Below are 21,718 nucleotides of genomic sequence, written 5' to 3'. Positions count from 1 at the left end.
ATAGGAGGTACCATTGTGCAGTAACTCAGAGCAAATCTGGGGTATTGCCATGGAGATTCTTGATATAACTATAGAAGGCTTGTTGGGTGTTTTTAGTGTCTGCCACAATTCTGCCTTCATAGCTGGCTTTGGAGGTTTTGATGAGGGATCTCTAATTTTGTTGAGGCTAATAAGGGAATTTTTCCAGTCTTGGGACTTTTTTCTGCAACAGTTTCTTCCTTCTCTTGTAGACTTTGTTTATGGCAGGGGACCACCAGATTGGCTTCCTTTTTTTGGCGGATAGCATCTTGGTTTTGTTGTGTATTGCTAATTCCATGCATTTATGTACGCATTCGTACAGTGCATTGGTGTATGATTCGGCAGTCATGCATCTATTTTCCATTGGCATGTGTACCGTGAAGTTAACCACCTCTGATTTTAGGTGTCCAAAGTCAGCTTTACAGAAGTTTTTCATTGTGGATTCCTTTGCGGGGGAGGGTGGGTATGGGTGAGATGTGGATTTCCATGGTCATTAGTTTGTGGTTGGATCTAACCAGGGAGAAATTGACTATTGGTGTAGAGCAATGGTTGCCCATGTTAGTAATAACCAGGTCAAGAATGTTGCTTCCTCTAGTGGGGGTAAGAATAAGCTGGCCCAGGGTATTGGAACTGATGAATTCCAGGAAGCGTTGGGCCAGTGTATTGGTGCATGAGTAGTTTTCCCAGCTGATGGAGGGGTAGTTGAAGTCACCTAGTATGAGAGTGTTGGGTTGGATCATAATAGCTTCCAGGGTGCTTAGAAATGTGGAGTGAGAGTCTTGGGACATGGTTGGGGACCTATAGCAGGCTATGACCTGAATAGATGTCTTATCCAATGTTAGTTGTACCTGGTGTATCTCAGATGCATTATTCTGGGCTACTAGTCTGGAGGTGTGCATATCCTTTGCAAATATGGAGACACCACCACCTTTGGAGCTTCAGTCCATGTTCTGTGGCCGAAAGGTGTGGAATGCATTATAGCCTGGTAAGGGTGCTTTCTGCTGCCTTAAACCAGGTCTCCATTACATCACAAATGTCGATGTTCTCCATTTTGAGGAGTGCTTCAAGTGAGTGCATCTTGAGATTTAGACTTCTGGCATTGAGCAGCATGACCCTCAGATTGCATTTATTTATAGCTGTAACAGTGGTAATTTGGTCTTTGGAACACCACCTAAAAAAGGCACAATAGGGGTGGCAAGAGCCTTAGCCAGTACCCAGAAACCCAGGGGTGACAGATGCAGGCCATCTCTGGTAAAGCATCGAGGTCTGTTAGTCATGTCATCCCAAGCAGACAGATACTGGATCCCCTTAGAATGACACCAGAAACTTAGCCAATTGTTGAAGTCAATCATTTTCTGTTTGTACTGTGGTATCATTCTGAGAGATGGTAAGATGCTGCTCAGGGTTAGGGTCATACCTGCCTGGGCCACATAATCCGAGAGCTCCACCATGTCTCTTTTCATGTAGTCCAGGGAGGTGTATCTCAGGTCATTCACACCCACGTGGACAATGACAGAGTCATACTTGTACTTGTTGTGGAGTGACCTGAGTGCATGTTTTATGTGTTAGATTCTGGCACCTGATAGACAGCTGACTGTTACCCTCTCCTTCTTCAACCTAGTGAGTGGGACATCAGTGTGCCTCACTATTGAGTCACCTACGATTATTGTATTGGGCAAGCTGTTTTTCTTTAGGGGCTTAGGTTAAGAGGCACACTGTCTAGGTGAGATATGTGTCTTGTAGTTTGTGCTGTGTTGTGGTGGTTGATTGCATTTCTGCCTTGGAGGTCTCTGCTGTTTGGGTAGATTTCTATTGAGAGCCTCCACGAAGGTGGGTGTGTGATCTTTGTTTTTATGTGAGGGATGTGATGGTGGGTATTCTGGAGGGTTATATGTTCCATGTGGTGTGGTGCAGTTGTTGACCTTCTCCTCCTGACCAGCTATTCTGGTCTTGGCTGGAGAGTGCATGGCTTCCAATTTGGAGATATAGGAGCATCTCTCATAAGTCTGAGTGTTGGGAGGTAAGAGGAGAGGGTTGTCTGTGTACATGAGACAGTTGCTACACTGCCTCAGAATGCCCAGGTTCACCAGGTTAACAGGAGAAAGCACAGGAAACTGACCTGTAGGCATGCCAGGAGGGATGGTCATCATTGCTAAGTACTGGAGCTGTTTCCTTATAGGACGTCTACTGCTGATAGTACTTATGTGTGCTACAACAATTGCTACAAAAAGCCTGATGAAGTGCTGGTGAATAAGCTAATTAAAGTGCAAGAAAGAAGAGAAAGTTGAAAGGGATAGAATAAACTTCCCAGAAAAGGATTGTTTGTAAATCCAGGGATTTCATTGCCCCCTTTATGTAGCCCTCATTAGGTCAATCATTGAATACAATGTCCCCTTTTACATGTATCTGTTCAGATACATGCAACAGCTGGAATGCCCACAGAGATACCTTACTAAAAGGATACAACTCCTAAACAGCATGTCCTAAATGGATTGCCTTACCTCAAACCTTTGTCACTATACTCATTATTCTACATACTGCTAAGAGGAGACCTGTGTCTGGCATACAGGTCATTCTTCCAGCCCAGTGCTGATTAATTTAGTGCACATCAAAAAGTCAAATGGCATCAAAAATACTCAGTCTAGGGATCTAGACCTCTTGTGCAAAATCAACAGTATGGATTGTAGTGACAGGTGTATCTCACAAAGGATACTCTGGAACAGACTCCTCATCTACATAAAATAAATCTCATCTCTGTCCATATTCAAATGCAACTTGGATCTATGAATCTGAAACAGAAAATTTACCCCATGACTACACTCTGTGCTACTAATGGACAGAGGCAGCTCCCAAATACTTTGTCCCATACATTGGTCCCTCTCAAATTATCTATGGTATGATCCCAGAAATTCCCATTAGGGGTAATATAGAATTATTATCCATGGAATGGGTAAAGCCTATCTCTAAACAAATGGGATAGGCTAACTTGAGCACAAAAAGGAAAAACAGCTAGGCTTAAAATGGCCTGCAAGGGCAGCTAGCCTAGTATTTACCTATGAACCTATAAATACTTATAACGATGTCCCTTATTTCAGTTCAGGAAGAAGTTCACATGACAATGATGTTGATATTGATGAGGTTGTGTGGTCTCCTCCATACTACAGTGAAATTCATTTAGGAAATCATGAATGGTATGGGTTCTGCTAGTATATAATGAATTTCTTTTGCTGCTGATTACTAAATGAAATATATTTTTAAACTGGTAACTGCATTACATTCATTTTGTTTGTCATGCTTACTATTATCACTGTTGATTCATAGTAGTGCACTGTTGTATTCGTAAAGGTTTTAAGTGGCAGCAGTATGTCCATGGGTAAAGTGTTTTTGCTATGTAGGGCTGAAAGTAAGTGAATAGAATGAATCTGTTTGAAAATTAGCTATGGATATGAAATTAGGAATGAACACTGCAGATATCTTCACAGAATCCATGTTTCACACCTTGTCACACATACACAAACACATACATACAGTTGCTCTTGGGAAAGTTAGTGAAATTTGGTGCATTATTTAAATTCTTATGCATGCAAAGTAAACTTTTTCAGAAGAAAATATGGCATATACTGTATGCCAGAAATGTTGGGCAGTTTACAAGGGAACAAAGACTTATTCCTGAAACTATTTGCAGGGTGATAGAAAGAAAGAAATTGTGATAGCGCTGGTGATGAATAACAGCGACTGCTATGTGCACATATGAGCCATATACAAAAGATGAAGCAGTACTGTGTTAAAGTTCCACATGTGAAAACCAAATCACTGGCATTCTGCAATATTCTGGACAGCTGCGAGGTATGCGTGATGTCCGGTTAATATCCCATCAGACTGCCAACAATATGTGACGTCCCCCACTTAAAATCCAAGTCAGTAATTAAAGAGCCTCAATCCTCACTACTGACTCCAGTGTGGGAGCATCACAGAAGACACCACAGCACAGAGCACACAAGAGTAAAATTACACAATTTCCCTTAAGAGCACAGCAGGAACAGGCTCTATTTCCTGGTTGTTGTTGTGTCTTTCGGCTTTTCCCAGTTAGGGGTCGCCACAGCAGAACTCCGGTCCGCTAATGATTGGCAGTAGATTTTTACATGCCGAGTTGCCGGCCCTGACGCACAACCTTCAATGAAGGTATGCCCATTCACGCATGTCTCCACACAGAAGACGCTCTAGCTGAGAATCAAACAGGACAACATCTTACTGTGAGGCGACAACACTACCGCAGCACCACCACTGCAGTTACTGGACTAAATACCTCTGTCCACCCCAAATGTATTGCCTTATTATATACTTCAGAGCAATGTGTTCCAGTTTAAGACCTCTGACACTCACACTCATAATAAATTCAAATCTCACACACTCAAATGCTTATGGGAAGCCTGACACAGATTTCCAGCTATGTCCCCTCCCTAATACAAATGATAAACACTGCCACCAGAGTCAGACAGGTCTACATGCCCTTCAAATGATGATCAATTATTAAAATTAAATATTAAAATAAATTATAGCTATGACCAGAAGCAGCCAGGCATTCAAGGTGACCTGGCGAGTATCAAACAGGTATATAAACACTCTCTAATCTCTAAAGAATACACTGATTGTCCAGCCACAATGTAAAGTAATGAAAAACATTTAATAATTTTGAAAATGATTATTAAAATGTGAGTCAATAAATTTCAATAAACACCAGAATTCAATCACCAGAAATGTAAAATGAAACTGTTGGATAGAAGTCAATCATTTTAGAAAAAAACTATCTAAATAACTAAACTTTCCTAATCTAACTAGTGAATACTGTCCCTGATTTAATCTAAAACATAACAGGAAGGCAAAGGCAGGCTTACAGTTCTGGTGAGTTCTTTTTTGGGTATCCACTGCACAGCACTGTAACTGACTGTGACTCTTTACTAACTGCCCTTCAACTGACTTCAGCAGTCTCTTTTTTAGTCCAGGTTAACAGTCTCAGCTGTCTTATTTTAAAAATAGCAATCAGCTGTTTGGAAAGTTCTTTTTCCTGTCAACCATCTGTTCAGATAATCACATAGAAACCCAGAACATTATAATGACATCACCTACTGATCAGCTGATTCTCCACAGATGGTTTGTACTTTAGAATCTCCCTCACAAACATGTGCAATTAGAAATTTATCAAAACACTGACAGATTCTATACACATTTTATATAAACAGGGAAATACTCAACATTTTAAAAACGCATTTACATTTTCACAATTAGACATGCTAGCATACAGTACAAGTTAATCTCAGAATATACACAAATCTCCTGCCAGACCTGCTAAAACAAATGACAGTGGTTTTATTTTCTTCACAGTATGCATAGGCATAGACACCTGAAAACAATAATAAATGATTAACCATTTCAGCAGAAAGAAAACCCATTGTTCATGCCGTTTTTAAAAATGAAATGCAACAAGCATAAAGCTACCAGCAGTAAAGCACACAAATATAACCTCTTTCACCATTGCACAAACTTAACAATAATTCCTTGAAAACGATTGACATGTAAAATAGCAAAACACCTAATGCAATACTGATTAGATAATAAAACTGAATGTGAATGCATTTACATAGTTTTTATCTTATCATAATTGAAGTCCAGGAAAAATAAGAGCAAATCTCTGAAAAAGCCTACTAAATTCCAATATTTCTAGCTCTACTATAACATTGTTTACCTAACACAGCATCATGATGTGGGGAGGAGGTGGAGTTTCCCAGAAAAATAAGTTCCAGCATGTCAACGGAGGGTCCATCTTGACAACTTCAGCTAGAAAATAAATAAATCTATTAAAGAAAATACAAAGAACAGTTACCGCTACAGTAATACTACTACTGCAACTCAAGCAAAACAAATTTGGAACACAAAGCGCAACATATCACTTTGAAATGGCATTCGAGAATGTGACATTTGTTAAACTGTGGTGCTATCTCTTAGAGAAGAAATACTCATGCCATCATATAATTAAGCTATTAATTAGGATTACTGCTGTCATCTAAAGATTGCAGTTTTGAATAAGTAGAGTTTACTGTGTTAGTATGAATGAAAACAAAGCAAAAAAAAACATTTCTCATGGCTTTCAGGCAATCCAGCAAATGGCAGCAACAACATCTGTAGAATAAATACAGGAGACTGCAGCTATTAACCACAACACCACTCACAGGATGGACACTAGGACTATTGTAGTGTTGTTGCCAACTGCCAAAGCAATACATCAGTTGAAAAGGCTGAGAAAACCAAAATGAAAAAATATGTATCACAAGTCATGAGTTGTTCCAGATAAACTACTCCCAAAACAAAATTATAAAGGCCCTATCAACAGCAGGCATGTAGCAAATGGAGCACATTGCAGAAATCAGTGTCAGCAGCACAGAACTGTACAGACTTATGTAGCCACTGGAGGTCAGAAGGATTTCCTGTATGTTTATGAGATTTACTGGCTAACTTGCGATAAGAAGGGATATGGAATTCTAAATTAGGATGAGTCTGGACTCAAGGTAAAATGAATGGTTCCCAACAAGATATACCCATGCTAACTCAGAGTGCAAAAGTAAGATATGTGAAATCGATCAGGTTTCATCACACAGAGTGGCAAAGCCCTGACGATAATATGGAAAAGCCAGGTTCAAGTAGTTATCATGCACTGCAGAAGTCAGGCAGAGGAGGGTGGGAATAGACCAGCTTATGTTCTCTTGTCCACCCATATGGGGGTGGGACTGGTGATTCAGTTAGCTGCTTGCCACTTACAAGTAGTGGAGGCTTATAGGCAATGAAATCATCTAGGAACCAGAGGGGGGCTTCATGTTCCCAAGCTGGTGATGTTAACTTGCCCTGCATATGTGTGATGACATGTATGCACAGGTGTAAGCACAGGAAGCCACTCAAGTGATACAGGACTCATGTCAGTCACTAGGTTTAGGGCTATGGCTAAACAGGAAACTCACAGGCTGTCTAAACTGATGAAGGCATTGGGGCCATACCTCTCAACTGTAGAGATTTTCGCAGAATGTTCAGATTTTGCCTCATATTTTTGTTCTGGTTTTCATAAAATTGTGTTTATTTTTCTGCCAAATGATAGGCAAATCATTGAGGGTTGAAGTCAGAAAACAAAGACAGACATTTGAGTTTCAGACTTCATACCATTCAGAAAATTCATGCTAATGCAACATCTGTTATTCTATTGACTCTTTGTTTGTTGGAGCAATATTTAAAAAGTGTCCCTATTTGTGAGCCTTTGTCCCCCACATTATTTACGGCTTTGTCCAGATTTCTTGCTCTAAGAGATTGAGAGGTATGTTTGGGGCTTAGCCCTGGTAGTGGGCCAGAAGACATTATGAAGCAAGAAGTATCACTGGTGACAATGCCGCCTTCTGTGAATTTCTTTTGCTACTAGTCTGGAAGATCTAATTGGGCAGGACAGCTAAAGACCATGCATGGCAGTGACATCAAACAACCCTTCTGGACAATTATCACCTCACTGCTGGAGATACCCAGCACATGGGAGAATGAATAGGCTTAAGTCTGACTGGGATAGGCTTGCTGCTTGGCTAGTACTATGGCAAAAATGCATACAACAAAGGCATGTGAAAGCCATCATATCTTTATAAAGTCATTGGGCCATCTCATTGTTTACAATTTCTTAAACTATAGTAGGATAAGTGGAGTGTCCACAATATTGAGATATAACTGCCACATCTTGGGGTGTGAGGGAAGAATAAGCACATTCCTTATCATCCTTTGATGATGGATATGAACTGATAAAGGGTGGAGCACTCACTTGTCAGATGTCTTCCTGGAAGTAGTAGATCATCACGTGAGAGCTGCTGGGGGTGGGGGTGACGGACCTCTGGTAGAACTGAAAGGTTAGCACATGTTCTGATGTTTGATCTGAAGAAGGGTTTTAACCCAAAAGCGCTTATCCATTCATTACTAATAAAAGTCAACTCTGTCTGTGGAGGTGTTAGTACTCTGTTTTGGATTTGTATTGCAATATATATATATATATATATATATATATATATATATATATATACACACACACACACACACACACACACACTCACACACACAAAAAAAAACAAGTTGTTGCACTGACCTGCATATAACTAATGAGAAACATCTTCTTCCTTCTGGCCCTGCTTCTCATTGACTGCATTTTCTTGTGGTGCTAGAATTAAGCACTATGTTTATTTATTTATTTATCCTTTGTTAACTGCATTAGTCCCATTAGTGGCCTCTTTTTGGGGTAGGCCTGAAGTGGTATTTTTGATATCAGGGTAATTTGGCATCAGGGAGCTTACACTACTCTTTTCAATATGTGCTGTGGGATCTTTTACATCCCCCTGAGCCACCACAAACTCAAGCAGGTGGGACCTTGGTTTAACATCTCAGCCAAAGGACAATGCACTCAGGAGTATAGCAACCCCCCCCCCCCCCCACACACACACACACACAGCCTTCTTCACCAAAGGTGAGTGTGCTACCTGTAATCCCACTGGCATTGCAGTCAGTAGCACCTGACGGAGCTTTCCAAATACTATTCTGAAACACTTAAGTGGCTACAAGGCTGATGAACAATTATGCTGAGCTTTTCCACACTAACTCCAGTGGAAAGGCTTCCATTTTTACTTTCTTATTATTGGTGATTTTTGTGTTTAAAGCATGGCTAGCAGGCTAAGGAAAACATTCAGGGAACATCAGATTTTGCACTTGGACAAAGTCAAACATTATATCCTTCTTGATCAACCTTTAAGGATGCCACAGACTCATTCTTCAGACTACATAACATGAAGTATGTAGTTAATTGTCAAGAAATATTAACTCAGAAAAAAGTGAGCATGTGTAGCAAATGGGCCAGTCCCCTTTATGCTATAAAAATAAATGCTATTGATCATGGCATAGTATTAAAGACCTCTTTTAATCTGATGTGCCTGTTTTTCACTGTTACTGCAATTGCTAATCCTGCTGTTGAAGGTGCCACAGCTAATATTCTTCAGACATGAACTATTGCAGCACCATGTAAGTGTAAACTGCTGTGAGTTACGTAATCAAACTTTGTGCTCATAAAGTTGACTAGGAAATTTTAACAATTTTAATAGCAGCAAAAGTCCTTACTGCAGAAAAGAGTACAAATATTGCAGGGTGGACATTGATCCTCTCACTGAAAATGGCTAAGTAATGATGTTATCCTAATAGATTTCAAAATGGTCACCCAGCTAGTCACCTGATACACATATTTAGAGATGAATTTTAGAGTTGCTAATACAGATGTTGAGAGAAGGACACATGCTGCAAAATGTCACAAAGAGGCTGATATTTCTTGAAACAGGCTTGTCAAAATTCAAAAACACAGAGCTGTTTTAAATTTATAAGTTACCTCATGACTGCACCCTGTACTACTAAGCAAACATGGCAGCCAGGTGACACACTGTGTTGACAAAGATCATGATACAGGTGATAAGAATCAGAGCTTGAGCTATCAATATTAGGCCTTCTATTTCAAGCCAATCAGCAGTAAAGATGTTTACAACAGTACATTTGATTGAAATGCTAAATCACACTAGTATGTTGCTTAGGCAAGCATACTCAGACATATTTATTTGTTTGTTTGATTGTTTTGTTTTTCTGTTAACCAGGTAAGCCCAGTAGGCAGCAGTGCTGGTTTTCAGGGGTGACCTGAGAGTACTGTCTGGTTAAGAGATGTGCCCACATTTATACAGTAAACAAATGAACACTTGAAGAATCAAATCCAGTAGTATATAATGAAGCTCATTAACAGCACTTATCCTAAATCTGATGTACTAAACTGCAGGGCTGCTCTCTTCGGTATTCTAAAGTCCAAATACATGTAGACATGTTTGTAAGCACAAAAGTCCCAAAACACTGATTATACTTCTTGGGACAAAAAATACTTATGACTGGTATAACTCAGAATGAATACCTCTTACTTAACTAATGTTATCACTAATATAACCAGTGTCCGATTGTAAGGCTCAAGGCTTCCATGTTAAATTTTTCTCTTGTGTTATTTCACCATACTTAGTCATGGTTCATCATTTCTATTAATCTTATTCCCTTCCTCCCAAATTAACTGTGAATTGTTAGAATCACAACTGTGAAATAATGGCTCAGGTATGAGCCATCAAAGTGATAGTTTATCAGTCCTATTCTTCTTTAGTCCTCTTCCCACCATTGTGCTTGCCCACCTAGCTGCTATACTAATCCGTTCATTCCTCCAGTGTGAGATCCCTAAGACTTCTTAATTCCCTGGGAGAGAGGTGAGAGAACCAATAGTGGTGCCATCATTCTGAGGAGCATCAGGCTTTTCTTTCTATGCTACACTCACTTTGCTTGCTGGCACTGTCCAGTTTTGAAGACAAACTTCTCTACGTGATCCCTACTTTCCACTGGGGAGTCTACTACAAACAGTGTGTTCACAAGGATACATCCTTCGCCCCTATCCTTTCCAGAAAGAAAGAGACAAGCAGGATTAAGCCTTGTCATTCTTCTCCTCCATTCCCACCAGCTCTAGCTGTACCCAAACCGCTAGCTAAAAGTCAAGTTGCCTAGGTCATAGTCAGCTCTTTATCTCCCTATGCCAACAGAACTGGTTTCATGAGCTCAGTTTTTATAAAATAAAGTCAAATTCTCAAAGAAAATGCTAACAAATATAGTTTTCTGTGAGGTAGCGCTCTTCACACCCTTACTTCATTACCTCTTTAGGTAACTGTTGTGCTTGTTGCTGTATTTACCCAAATTCAAAATATTCTCACCGCAGCTGCCTTGGAGCAAACAGGCTGGCTTTGCTCACAAACACTTTCAACAAGTTTCAGCATGAAGCCTTGTTATCAAACCATAGACTCCAGTTTTATGAAAGAACCTGAAACGATGCTTGCATGATAATTAACCAATCAGAGCCACTTATAAACTATGAAACAAAAGAAACAAATATATGTTGTACTTGGTAAATTTTTAAACACTTATTACAAATATAATATAAAAGGTAGTAACAGTGCGCTGGACTCAGGACTTGCACTTCTACCATAAACCAGTTTTACCTTCCACTTTCAATACATTGTTATAATCCATATAAAGGAAGCTATATATCTACTATGACAATCTAATTGCAAAAAATGTAAAAAGTTGAAAGAAGCATAATTCTCAGTTATACACTATAACTAGGTATCATAAAACTGGTACTATAATGTCTTAGTTTGACAGTGTAACTAGAAGTTAATAACAAAATGCCAACCCTGCATGAGTGATCCTTTAAAGACCTTATAAAACACAGACACCTCACAGCATGCTTATAGAGATCTCAGTTATTTGACAGTACTCAACAGCAGCAACAGATATAAATGTATACAAACCTTAGAGGAACAACTCTGCACAATCTATTAACACATCAGAAGAGTAGGTAGACATCCATATCAGAACACATGCTGATGTTCTTAAGATTTCTCCTCACAGAACATCACAGAACAAAGCTAGCACAACACAAAGACCTCAGACACATAGCCTAATGCAACCTCTCCCTGAACCTGCTACTTCCTGCTCACAGAATCACCATGCAGGGGGATTACATAAAAAATGCACACAACTTGGTGGTTTCTACTAAATTTACCATAGTACATAAACTTTTCAAATAGACAGCCATAAAATATACTGGTCACCAGTGACTCTATTCTGTATAAAAGTGACACTCATATCACAGGTCTTTGAAACAAGCAATCAACTGTTTCTTGATTATCTGGGGCAAACAATTAGGACCATAGCTTGTAGTGTAAATAAAACTCATGAGTGATGTTACATGATCATAGTTCACATGGTGATCAGCAGTTGGAGAAAGTGTATTATAAAATATGGTGGGGATTTCCAACATCTTTCTAAACAAATCAAAATGTTGTGAACTTAAAGCATGACTTTCAGTTTGTTCATAAGGATAAGGTATAATAAACAAGGGATTCAGTGTCTGTCAGGTTCACATTTGATGTGTGCCTCATCTGATTGCGTTGTAACAGATGGCGTTTGCCTGTCTCCGGGTGCTGAGTTAGAAACTTTCTATCTGTATAGTGATTTTTTTCTTCAAAGCTAAGCAAATTTCAGTTAAAAAAGCAAATGTAACAAAAATATATTCACTATTTCAAAGCTGAAGGCAGCCTTGACATATGCAAGATGCTTAAATAAAAATGTGGGTAGTTCTGTGGCACTTCTTTGAATGGAGAATGTTGATATCTGTACTAAGTAAAAAGCTGGTTTAAAGATATTAAATTTTGTACCACAAATACCTGCATCCTTTAATCAGTGCAAGTCAAACCAAACAGGTGGTAGAATACACTCTCAGAAATGTTGGAGGAGCAAATGGTTGTATCTCAGGAAATGATTCTTTTGAGCTGGGGTACAGGATCTGAATTGCCTAGACATAGTAAAGCCTTATTAATTTTAATGCTATTGACTGCTAAAGAAACACTTACTAGAAAATGAAAATTAAAATCTAAATCAGGTACAACTGAAGTATTGAATATTGTAAAAGAGTTAAAATAACTGGGAGAGAGATCTTTAGAAGAGGAAAGGGACAAATTAAATAGAAATAAATGGAATTTGTGGGAACAATACAGGTACAATAATGTTCAGGAAGAAGAATGTGGTTTAAGGGAAGGCCTGAATTGGGCAATTTAAGTAATGGAGAAAATGACAATTATTAAAAAAACATATATATAATTCTAATTTTCTTTCTTGTGAATGTTGTGTGAGTATGACTTAAGGGATAATTTCATAAAAAGTGTTAATAAAGAGGTAATTATATATGTGTATTTGTACTTAAAAGCCAAGGTTTAGAAAACAACACAATTACTTCTTCTGCATAAAAAATTGCATCAGATAAATCCATATTTAATACTGAGTGTAACAGAATACCATCCATGGCTCCTACAGGACAGAAAAAGTTCCTCACTAGTCTACTACAAACAAAATAGAAAAGAGTGGCATAAATAAGGAAGATTTCAGTGGCAAAAATATTAACTGCATTAACTGCCATACTTTTAATCATGCTCACATGGATTTTATAAATTAAAATAACTTTGAACAAAATGTCTGCAATCTAAAATATGAGAACGACATAGTAGATATTATCCCAACAAATATTACCTCTTAACTGTTCACCACACCCTACAATACTCCTTGACTGTGAGGGCAAAGCCCGCAATTGGGGCATAAAGCTTAACTCTTACTGCAAGAAATCTGGACAAAGCCCATCAAAATGGGGGGACAAAAGCCCAAAAACAGGGACATATTTTAAATATTGCTTTTATAAACTCAGAAGGTTGCTAGAGCAACAGAATTTGTTTTAACATACTTTTTCTAAAGGATATGAAGTTGCAAACTCAGGTATGTAAATGTATGCCATTATTTACTGACTTCTACCACAAATTTTAGACCGACCAAAAAATCTGGATATTCTATGAAAATCTGGACAGTTGAGAGGTATGACATAAAGATTACTTTCATAAACTGCAGCATAACAATTATTAAAAACTGATATTCAACTCAACAAAATAAACTTTCTATAGTTTCTGTAAATTATAAAGGCATTCTCCAGCACTATAGTGTAAATAAAGGTCTTTTAATACTGAAACTGTAATTTTCTAGACACAAAGTCGAGGAATAAGGAATCCAAAATAGATGACCAGGCAAGCTCACAGCTGACACGGGAGCTTTTGGATAGCAACAGGGACTTGAACATCCTAGTAAGAAAAGTTTAAAAAAAACACACCAACTATAAAAGCTTTCTGAGCAAGAAATAGAAGACTGGGCAGTCGCTATGTCCCTTATGAAGTCAACAGTACAGTTTCTGTCATCCCAGATTCAGAAATGCACTATGAAAATCAAGGGGCATGAAAAAAAATTATATTTTTTTGATGCATGACAAGTTTGAGGACTTAGGAAGTAGTCTATAGCAAAATAATTTATGGCTGGTAGGCTTGCTAAACAAGATGAAAAGTTGAACATGAGCAGTATTTGAGGGAGCAACTGCAGAAAACTATAAACATAAACTCAGGACAGCTTTGACCGTCAGGATATTGCACAGATCTACCAAGCTGCCACACCCACACAGTATTCTCCCTCAGCAGATCATTTTCAGAATGCTTGATTTTATTGGCTGGGAGAGAATTATGCAAACCAACCATTGTAATACTGTTTATGCAATAAACAAGACGCTGGAGGGTAGAATGTTACAGACTGGAGGGTTAGAAGCCAGGACTATTTTGGGGACTAAAAATGGGGACTTTAAACATTTGCAGGTGTGGTGGACATTTTGGGATATAAAGCAGTGTTATTTTACATTGCTGTATGTTTTATTTGGATGGGTATGCTTGGATGGACTGTCCAGGTGTGGCTTCTAATATGATATGCATGTTCCAGAAAAATCTTGTAAAGTTCAGTCTGAATTTTTGGCAGATTTTTTTTTTTTTTTTTTTATAATCTCAACACTTTATTAAAGAAATCATTTAATGCAACCATATAATAGTAAATAAACTTAGAGTGCAAATCTCTAATGTCAAAGAGTAGATATAAAAAAAAATCTTTACCCCATAACATGCTTAAAGGTTATATCAAAATCAAATCATTGAACTATTTATGGTACTTCCTTATTATAGCGGCCTTGACGATATAGTTAGGTAAAGAGTAAATAGGGCGATTAATCACGAAATGCGGTCACCAAATGAAACTGTCATGGAGACCAAGTTTTTAACCATTACTTCAACTTTATTAGCCCTTTCGTGGCTGTGGTAAAAAAAAACCTCTTTGTGAAATAAGTTGACAATATTTACTTTACGAATGACCGAGAAAGATGCAGTGGCATTTTTTCAGGAGAAAGGAGTTTTACCTCGTCATAGAGTATATAAAAATGGCTATAATGTGCAGCTATATGTTGGTGATGAAAGCATTTGGATATGTAATGTCAGAACATGCAAAAAAAAGAAAGGAATCTGTGTTGGGAACTGATTTTATTGTTCCTGAATACCATTTGTAACAGAATTGAGCTTAATTTATTGTTGGGCAGAAGAACTCACTTCCATTACATAGTGTGACAGACAGCTGAATACCTGCAAAAATATGACTATAGACGAGAATAATTATATGAGGGGGGTGTGTTCGGAGTACTTAATGAGACAATCTTGAAGCTAAATGATACATGTTAGCCAGAAGGAAATGTTTTATCCCATATGACACGTTTAGTAAAAATTTTTTCCTGACTATTAGAATCTCATCCATGGTTTCCAAAAAACTCAAACCATTTAGTGCGTGTGCTGTATGCATCAGAAATTATGGGAAAAGACCTAGCACTCTTCAAGAGTTGAAGTGCTTCCTGTGTAACAAATAATAAGTTACTGTGGTCCTTCTGATGATCCCATTTAGAAAATGAGATATTTGTTTTATTTTTCGATTGTTTTTGTTTCAATATTTTGTGTCAAGTAGCTGTGATGTCAATATGCAGGTTTTAATATAATGTGTATCAAGTTTTCTTTCGGTTGACATCTACCAATACATCCAGACACATACACACACACACACACACACACACACACACACACACACACACACACACACACACACAGACACACACACACACAGTTGGGTGATCTCGACTTAAGCTTTAACCTTGATCAACAAACAAACTGTCAGACCCCTGTCAGGAGGATACGACAGAGTCTTTCTCAATTAGGAGAAGCGAGAGAATCAGTAATCAAAATGGAAGGGGTCAACAGAAAGGTGAGGTTAACACCACACCTGGTGCAAATTTTCAGAATCCCCAACAACAGGGGGCTATCCCCAAGCAAGTGAATTATACGAACAAGAGGAAGAACAACAGGAAGTTCAACAGGAAGAAATGTTAGAAGTGTACCCTGAGCCTAAAGAGAATCCGAATATCATTAAAAACAATACAGGAGACTTTCAAATTTTCAACTATTCGGAAGTTAACATGAGTCCCGAATTAGTTGAATTATTAGCTAGGGGGTACACTTTTGTTCCCTCACAACATATTAATGTAGCCAGTGCAATCCTCAACATCAAAAATTATACCAGGAAATTAAATCTGAATATTTTATTTGGTAACAATGACAATAACAGTTCAAATGTCAGGAATGCCTTACGTATACCAAGTACTTTCAACCCACCACTACATCCCAGCATGCAGATATTCGAACATGCATGTGAGCTCAACCTAAGGAACTTAGAGAAATTCTCTAAGAATGCTACTGTCAAGATGAATGTCAGCAAATATGAGTTGGATGAAATTAACTATTTAAGATCACTTAAAGTACGGGTTTCCAAACCAGATAAAGGTGGTGGCCTGACTATCATGGACCATCATGAGTATGTGAAATGAATGAGGGACATTCTAGCAGGGGAGGCTTACCAAGTAGCCTCCCTTAATGAAATAAACATGGCTTACCAACCGATAAATATGTATTTGAATGATTTATTCATAACAGCTAGAATTGAAGCCAATGTCTTCAGCTACATGACCATGCCTTACCCTAAAATCCTGAGACTATTTGGGATATCCAAGATCCATAAGGATCTAACCAATCCACCAATGAGAACTTTAGTGGATGGTCGAGATTCAGTCACTTACCCATGTGCAAAGGTAGTGGATGCTATTCTGAAAAGATATCTGACAAGTGAGAGTCAAGTCCGTAAAGACCGATGGTCATTTTTAAAGAAAATTAATGAACTTAAATACAGCAAGAACTATAATTTTCTCACGATAGATGTAATAAGATCTCTATACATCTATCCCATACTTGGAAGGAATCGAATGGATCATGGGGATGTTAAGGAAGAAAAGAGCCCCTGATTCAGAAATTTCACTTGTATCTGAGTTGTTGGACATTGTTTTATCAAATAACTATTCTGTTTTTGAGAAAGACTTCTACATGCAGAAAATTGGGGTTGCCATGAGTTCCTGTTGTGGAGCCAGTTTGGCAAACCTAGTTATGGCATTCTGGGAAACAAATTTTGTATTTAATATGGAGGAATGCAAGAACCTTATTTTGTTTTATACTCAGTTCTTGGATGACATTTTTATTATGCTGGAAAGGAGATTTTGTAGAAGCTAATAGATTAGTGGATTATTTTAATAATACCACATCCTTCCTGAAATTCACTCACACTTTTGATAGTGATGAAATAGCATACTTAGATATTAATCTTAGAAAAGATAGGGAGAGAAACCGATACTTGTCTAGAATTTTAGGGAAAAGTACTTATTCCAACTCATTTCTCTTGCCACCCTTACCATCAAAAACGTTTGGTCATTAAGGGCCAACTGGAAAGGGCGGCTAGAATTATCACTTTGGATAGAGACTTTGAGTTGGAATGTGAATTACTAAGGAACATGTTTTTAGCTCGAGACTACCCCAGTGATCTAATTTGACTCACTTACGGAGGAGGTTCAGAGTAAAAGAAGGTCAGGCTTTTACACCTCGATTTTGAGTTTGGGAGGGGTACCAGCATCAATATCTAAAGAAAAGTCCAAGTTAGACTTTAATGTGGATAGTCCAGTTACAAAAGATGATTTTAGCTTGAGCCTAGTTACTACCTATAATGTGGATAGCCATCTTGTACAGATTTTGGTCTGAAAAAAAAATGGGAATGGCTTAGACGTGACCCAACCTTACTCAGTAGTTTAGGTACTTCACCCAAAATTATAAATAGGAGGGGATGTAACATCAAGAACATCTTGGAATCTAGTAGACCACATCTGGTGAAGTTTCCCTGGATGTTTAAGTGTGAATCCTGTAACTTTTGTAAATTCATTGAGGTAGGAAACACATTTGAGGTGAACGACCATGTCTTTAGATTAAAAGACAGATACAATTGTAATACCAAATTAGTAGTATATTTAACAAAGTGCCAGTCTTACACAGTATTTTATATAGGCAAGACTGAGCGTAAGCTCCGAGAGCGAGTGTACGAACACCAGAATGCTATCAATAAAAAGAAAATGAAGAATGCATTGGCTAAACATAGAGGAATATTTCCAAACCATAAATTTAAGTTCAAGATTATTGACCAAGTCAAATATGACATTAGGGGTGATCCCATCTCCCTAAGACTTGAAGAACTTAAACTTCATTGGCAAATTCACCTCAATGCATACTACTACCCAGGTATTAATGATGTGCTCGATTAGATGTCTGCTTAAATTGAAAAGTTTAACTAGATGACAGAATCTCCCTTCTAGCTATGTAACACAAAAATTATTTTTATATAATTTTTATATTAATTTTGTATTAATATCATGAATAATATTCATTTATAATAGTAACTTATACCAGAATATTCGGCCTCAATTCTCCTTAAAGGTCATAGTTGGATTGTGTATTTTTTATATATGCTCTTTTATATTATTTTTATATAATGAATGCCATATTGTGGAATTAAGTGAATGGCATAGCATAGTATGAATGTTATAGATTTAGTAATATGGTTATCATAGCTAGTTAAAATTATGTATTAACATCAAGTTAATTTCTTGTATGGTAATTTTAGTCACTGCTAATGGTGCCTAAATGTATTTCTTGAACTGCCAGCTGAGTTATTTTTCTGGGCTAGGTGATTAGCTATGAACCAGTATGAAATGTTGAAGTAAAAAAAAAAAAAAAACCGTTTGTGGTGCAAAAAAAGTTTGTAGTACAGAATTTCAGCAGTGTAATAGTAATTCCTTATAGGTAACCTTATTATTTTATATGTTTATCTGTTCTTGTTTAAGTATACCTATCAGCATACTTTACTTTTAAACCATAGCTTCAATCTTCCTTGTTCATGGTTGTCAGCATTGTTTTAGTATTAGAGACTATTTTTTCATAGTGTGTAGAACAGGAAGGGTTAACTATTGTTGCTGATGTCATCACAGCATGTGAGCTGATAGGCTCAAGCACTTCCTGATATTTTATTTAACTGAAATTTATACCCTGAATATTTGCATCTGAGGAAGTTTGATTTTATTAAACAAAAAGCGCTTTATGCACTTTAAAACAACTGGTTGCTTTCTGAAGCCTTTTGGTTTTTTTTTCTCTATTTTTTTTTATATATAATTAGTAGTTGGGGACACAAGGGTTCTTGTCTCCTGCAAAAAAACATTATGTAATTGTTGTATGTACTGAGGTTTTGTCTCACAGCATGCTCATTGAGGATTCAAGCTTTTTGATTTTTTTTTTTGTGTTGACATTAACATCAATGTTTCGGTGTTTTGACTATTTTAAGTAATTTATATATATATATATATATATATATATATATATATATAAAATAGCACCAACCATTAAAGGTCAGCAACGCAAATGCCAGCAGTACATTTTTTATATATATATATATATATATATATATATATATAGAGAGAGAGAGAGAGAGAGAGATTTTTATTGACCAGGAAAGTCTGGCTAGGATAAATACCCTTTTTCAGAGGAGGCCTGAGGAGATAAGCTCCAGTGTTCACATATATAGAAAATTTACAGCAAATTTTCATTTTCCACATTGTATATAATATTTTCATCTTGGTTACATAAACATTTTTGCATACATAATTAGATGTAATAAATGATTAATGCTAACCTTAATGCTAACCTTGCATCCTACAATTTGTAACTCTAGGAAGAGAAGAAAAAATAACATATTATCAGCACATGTATGAGTTGTAGCAAACAGAAATGCAAAAAAAAAACAAGGGAAGACAAAGACAAAGGATTCATTAAGAGTAGGTAGTTAAACAATTTAATAAGTTAAATGTTTGCAGTAGTAGCTAGAGGAGAAAGTGTAATAATCACATATAGGTTCATAGGTTCATAGGTTCATACTAGGCTATTTGCCTAAGGCATTTATAAGCCTAGCCCAAAGTTTTGTGGCTTACGCCACCCCTTATATGAAAAAATACTGTGCCCATTAGTTTGTTGTGCCTCTGTCCAGCAGTGACACAGAGATGATTCCTGGGGTAAAGCTACGATCTCCCATCCACAGGTCAAGATCTCTCTTGAAACAGAGCCAGCGAGGTGCTCTGCCTCACATGGACCGGGATTTTATTCCACAGCATAGGGAGTCTTTGAGTGATAAATCTATCCCTCCAACATGTCCTATTTATATCCGTGCTAAGGTTTAAGTCTCTTGCTCTAGTGGTTCTGGTGGATTTGGATTTTTTTGAGGTGGAGCATGTCCATTAATTCCGGGTTGGACATGGCCTTGTATGTCAGGCACATGTCACCTCTGAGCAGATGGTATGCGACTGAATAGAGCTGGAGTTTCTTCAATCTGGCAGCATATGACAGATTTTGGAGTCCCTTTATCCTTTTGGCGAGGAACTTTTGGGGTCTCACCAATTTCTGCAGATGTCAGGTGAGATACATCCCGAATGGGGCATTGTACTCGATCATTGGTCTGATAAGTGAAGAGTACAGGGGGAACAATGACCTCACTAAATCTGGATGTGAATCCCTTCATGATCAGGTGGGCAATGTAGGAGGTCTTTCTAACCACTTTAGCAACGTGAGTGTCAAAAGAAAGGCCACTGTCAACCTGGGTCCCCAGGTCCCTGATAACCTCTTCTGTGCTTAGTGGATTGCCACCTATATGGTAGCTTGGGGTTACCTTGTTTTTCCCGAAGGGTATGACTATACATTTTTTGGTGTTTAACTTCAGGCCATGGCTCTGGCACCAGCTATCAGTTTCCGTGAGTCCCCTCTGAAGGATATCCATGTCCGATGCACTTTCCACTATGGCGCCCAGTTTGCAGTCGTCTGCAAACTTTGTCAGCCAAAGTCCTCCCATGTTGGCCTGTACTTCTGAGAAGTAGATGCCGAACAATAGGGGGCTGGGGACCGAGCCCTGTGGAACACCACTTGTGACCGGCTTGGAGTCTGACATGGGTTCTGTAGTTAAGCCAGTTTGCAACCCATCTTGTGACATATGGGTTTACATTTAAGCTGGTAAGTTTTTCTACAATACCCGAGTGGGGTATTGTGTCGAAAGCCTTTGCAAGGTCAAGGTAAGCTGTATGGACTGCCTTTCCCTCATCAATGGCCTTGGTGACTGTTTCGAAGAAGTCGACCAAGTTCAAAAGGCATGATCTGCCCTTGACAAAGCCAAACTTGGTCGGGTCCAATGTCTGCAAGTCCCCTATATCTTTGTTTATGAGCTCCATTATGATCCTCTCCATAGCTTTGCAGACTAGACTTGTTAAGCTTATGGGGCAGTAATTACCAGGGTCCGTAGAGGCACCGCCTTTGTGGAGTGGGACCAGAGTTGCCATACGCCACTCCCTGGGCACGTATCCTGTGGTAAGGCTGAGATTAAACAGCTGCCTTATGTGCAGGTTTAGTTCCTCATTGAGCTCGTGTAGCACACAGCCGGGGACACCATCCGGTCCCATTGATGCTGTGTTTTTAGCTTTAGAGAGAGCAGCTTTCACCTCTGCATTTGAGATGTCTGGGAGGCTACACTCCGCTGGGATAGTTATCTCTCCTTTAGGGGGGGAGAGGGGGGTGAAATTTGCACTGAACCTGTCTGCCAGTATGTTGGCAATGTCTGTGGGTTCAGTGATTTTTATATCATTTTGGACTAATTCTGAGCATAT

General features: G+C 38.2%; 1 long non-coding RNA gene across 1 annotated transcript in view; it reads right to left on the bottom strand.

Moving 5' to 3' along the window:
• Positions 1-21,718, bottom strand: part of LOC122796033 — a 367,231-nt gene that overhangs the window by 225,026 nt on the left and 120,487 nt on the right. The window contains exon 2 of the long non-coding RNA XR_006363901.1: positions 5,762-5,853. This is a non-coding gene — a long non-coding RNA (uncharacterized LOC122796033). The remainder of the gene's footprint in view (positions 1-5,761; positions 5,854-21,718) is intronic.

Source organism: Protopterus annectens, chromosome 2.part2 (assembly GCF_019279795.1).
Source record: "Protopterus annectens isolate FY-2018-M chromosome 2.part2, PAN1.0, whole genome shotgun sequence".
Taxonomy (NCBI): Eukaryota; Metazoa; Chordata; order Ceratodontiformes; family Protopteridae; genus Protopterus; species Protopterus annectens.
This window is presented reverse-complemented; position numbering and strand designations above follow the sequence as displayed.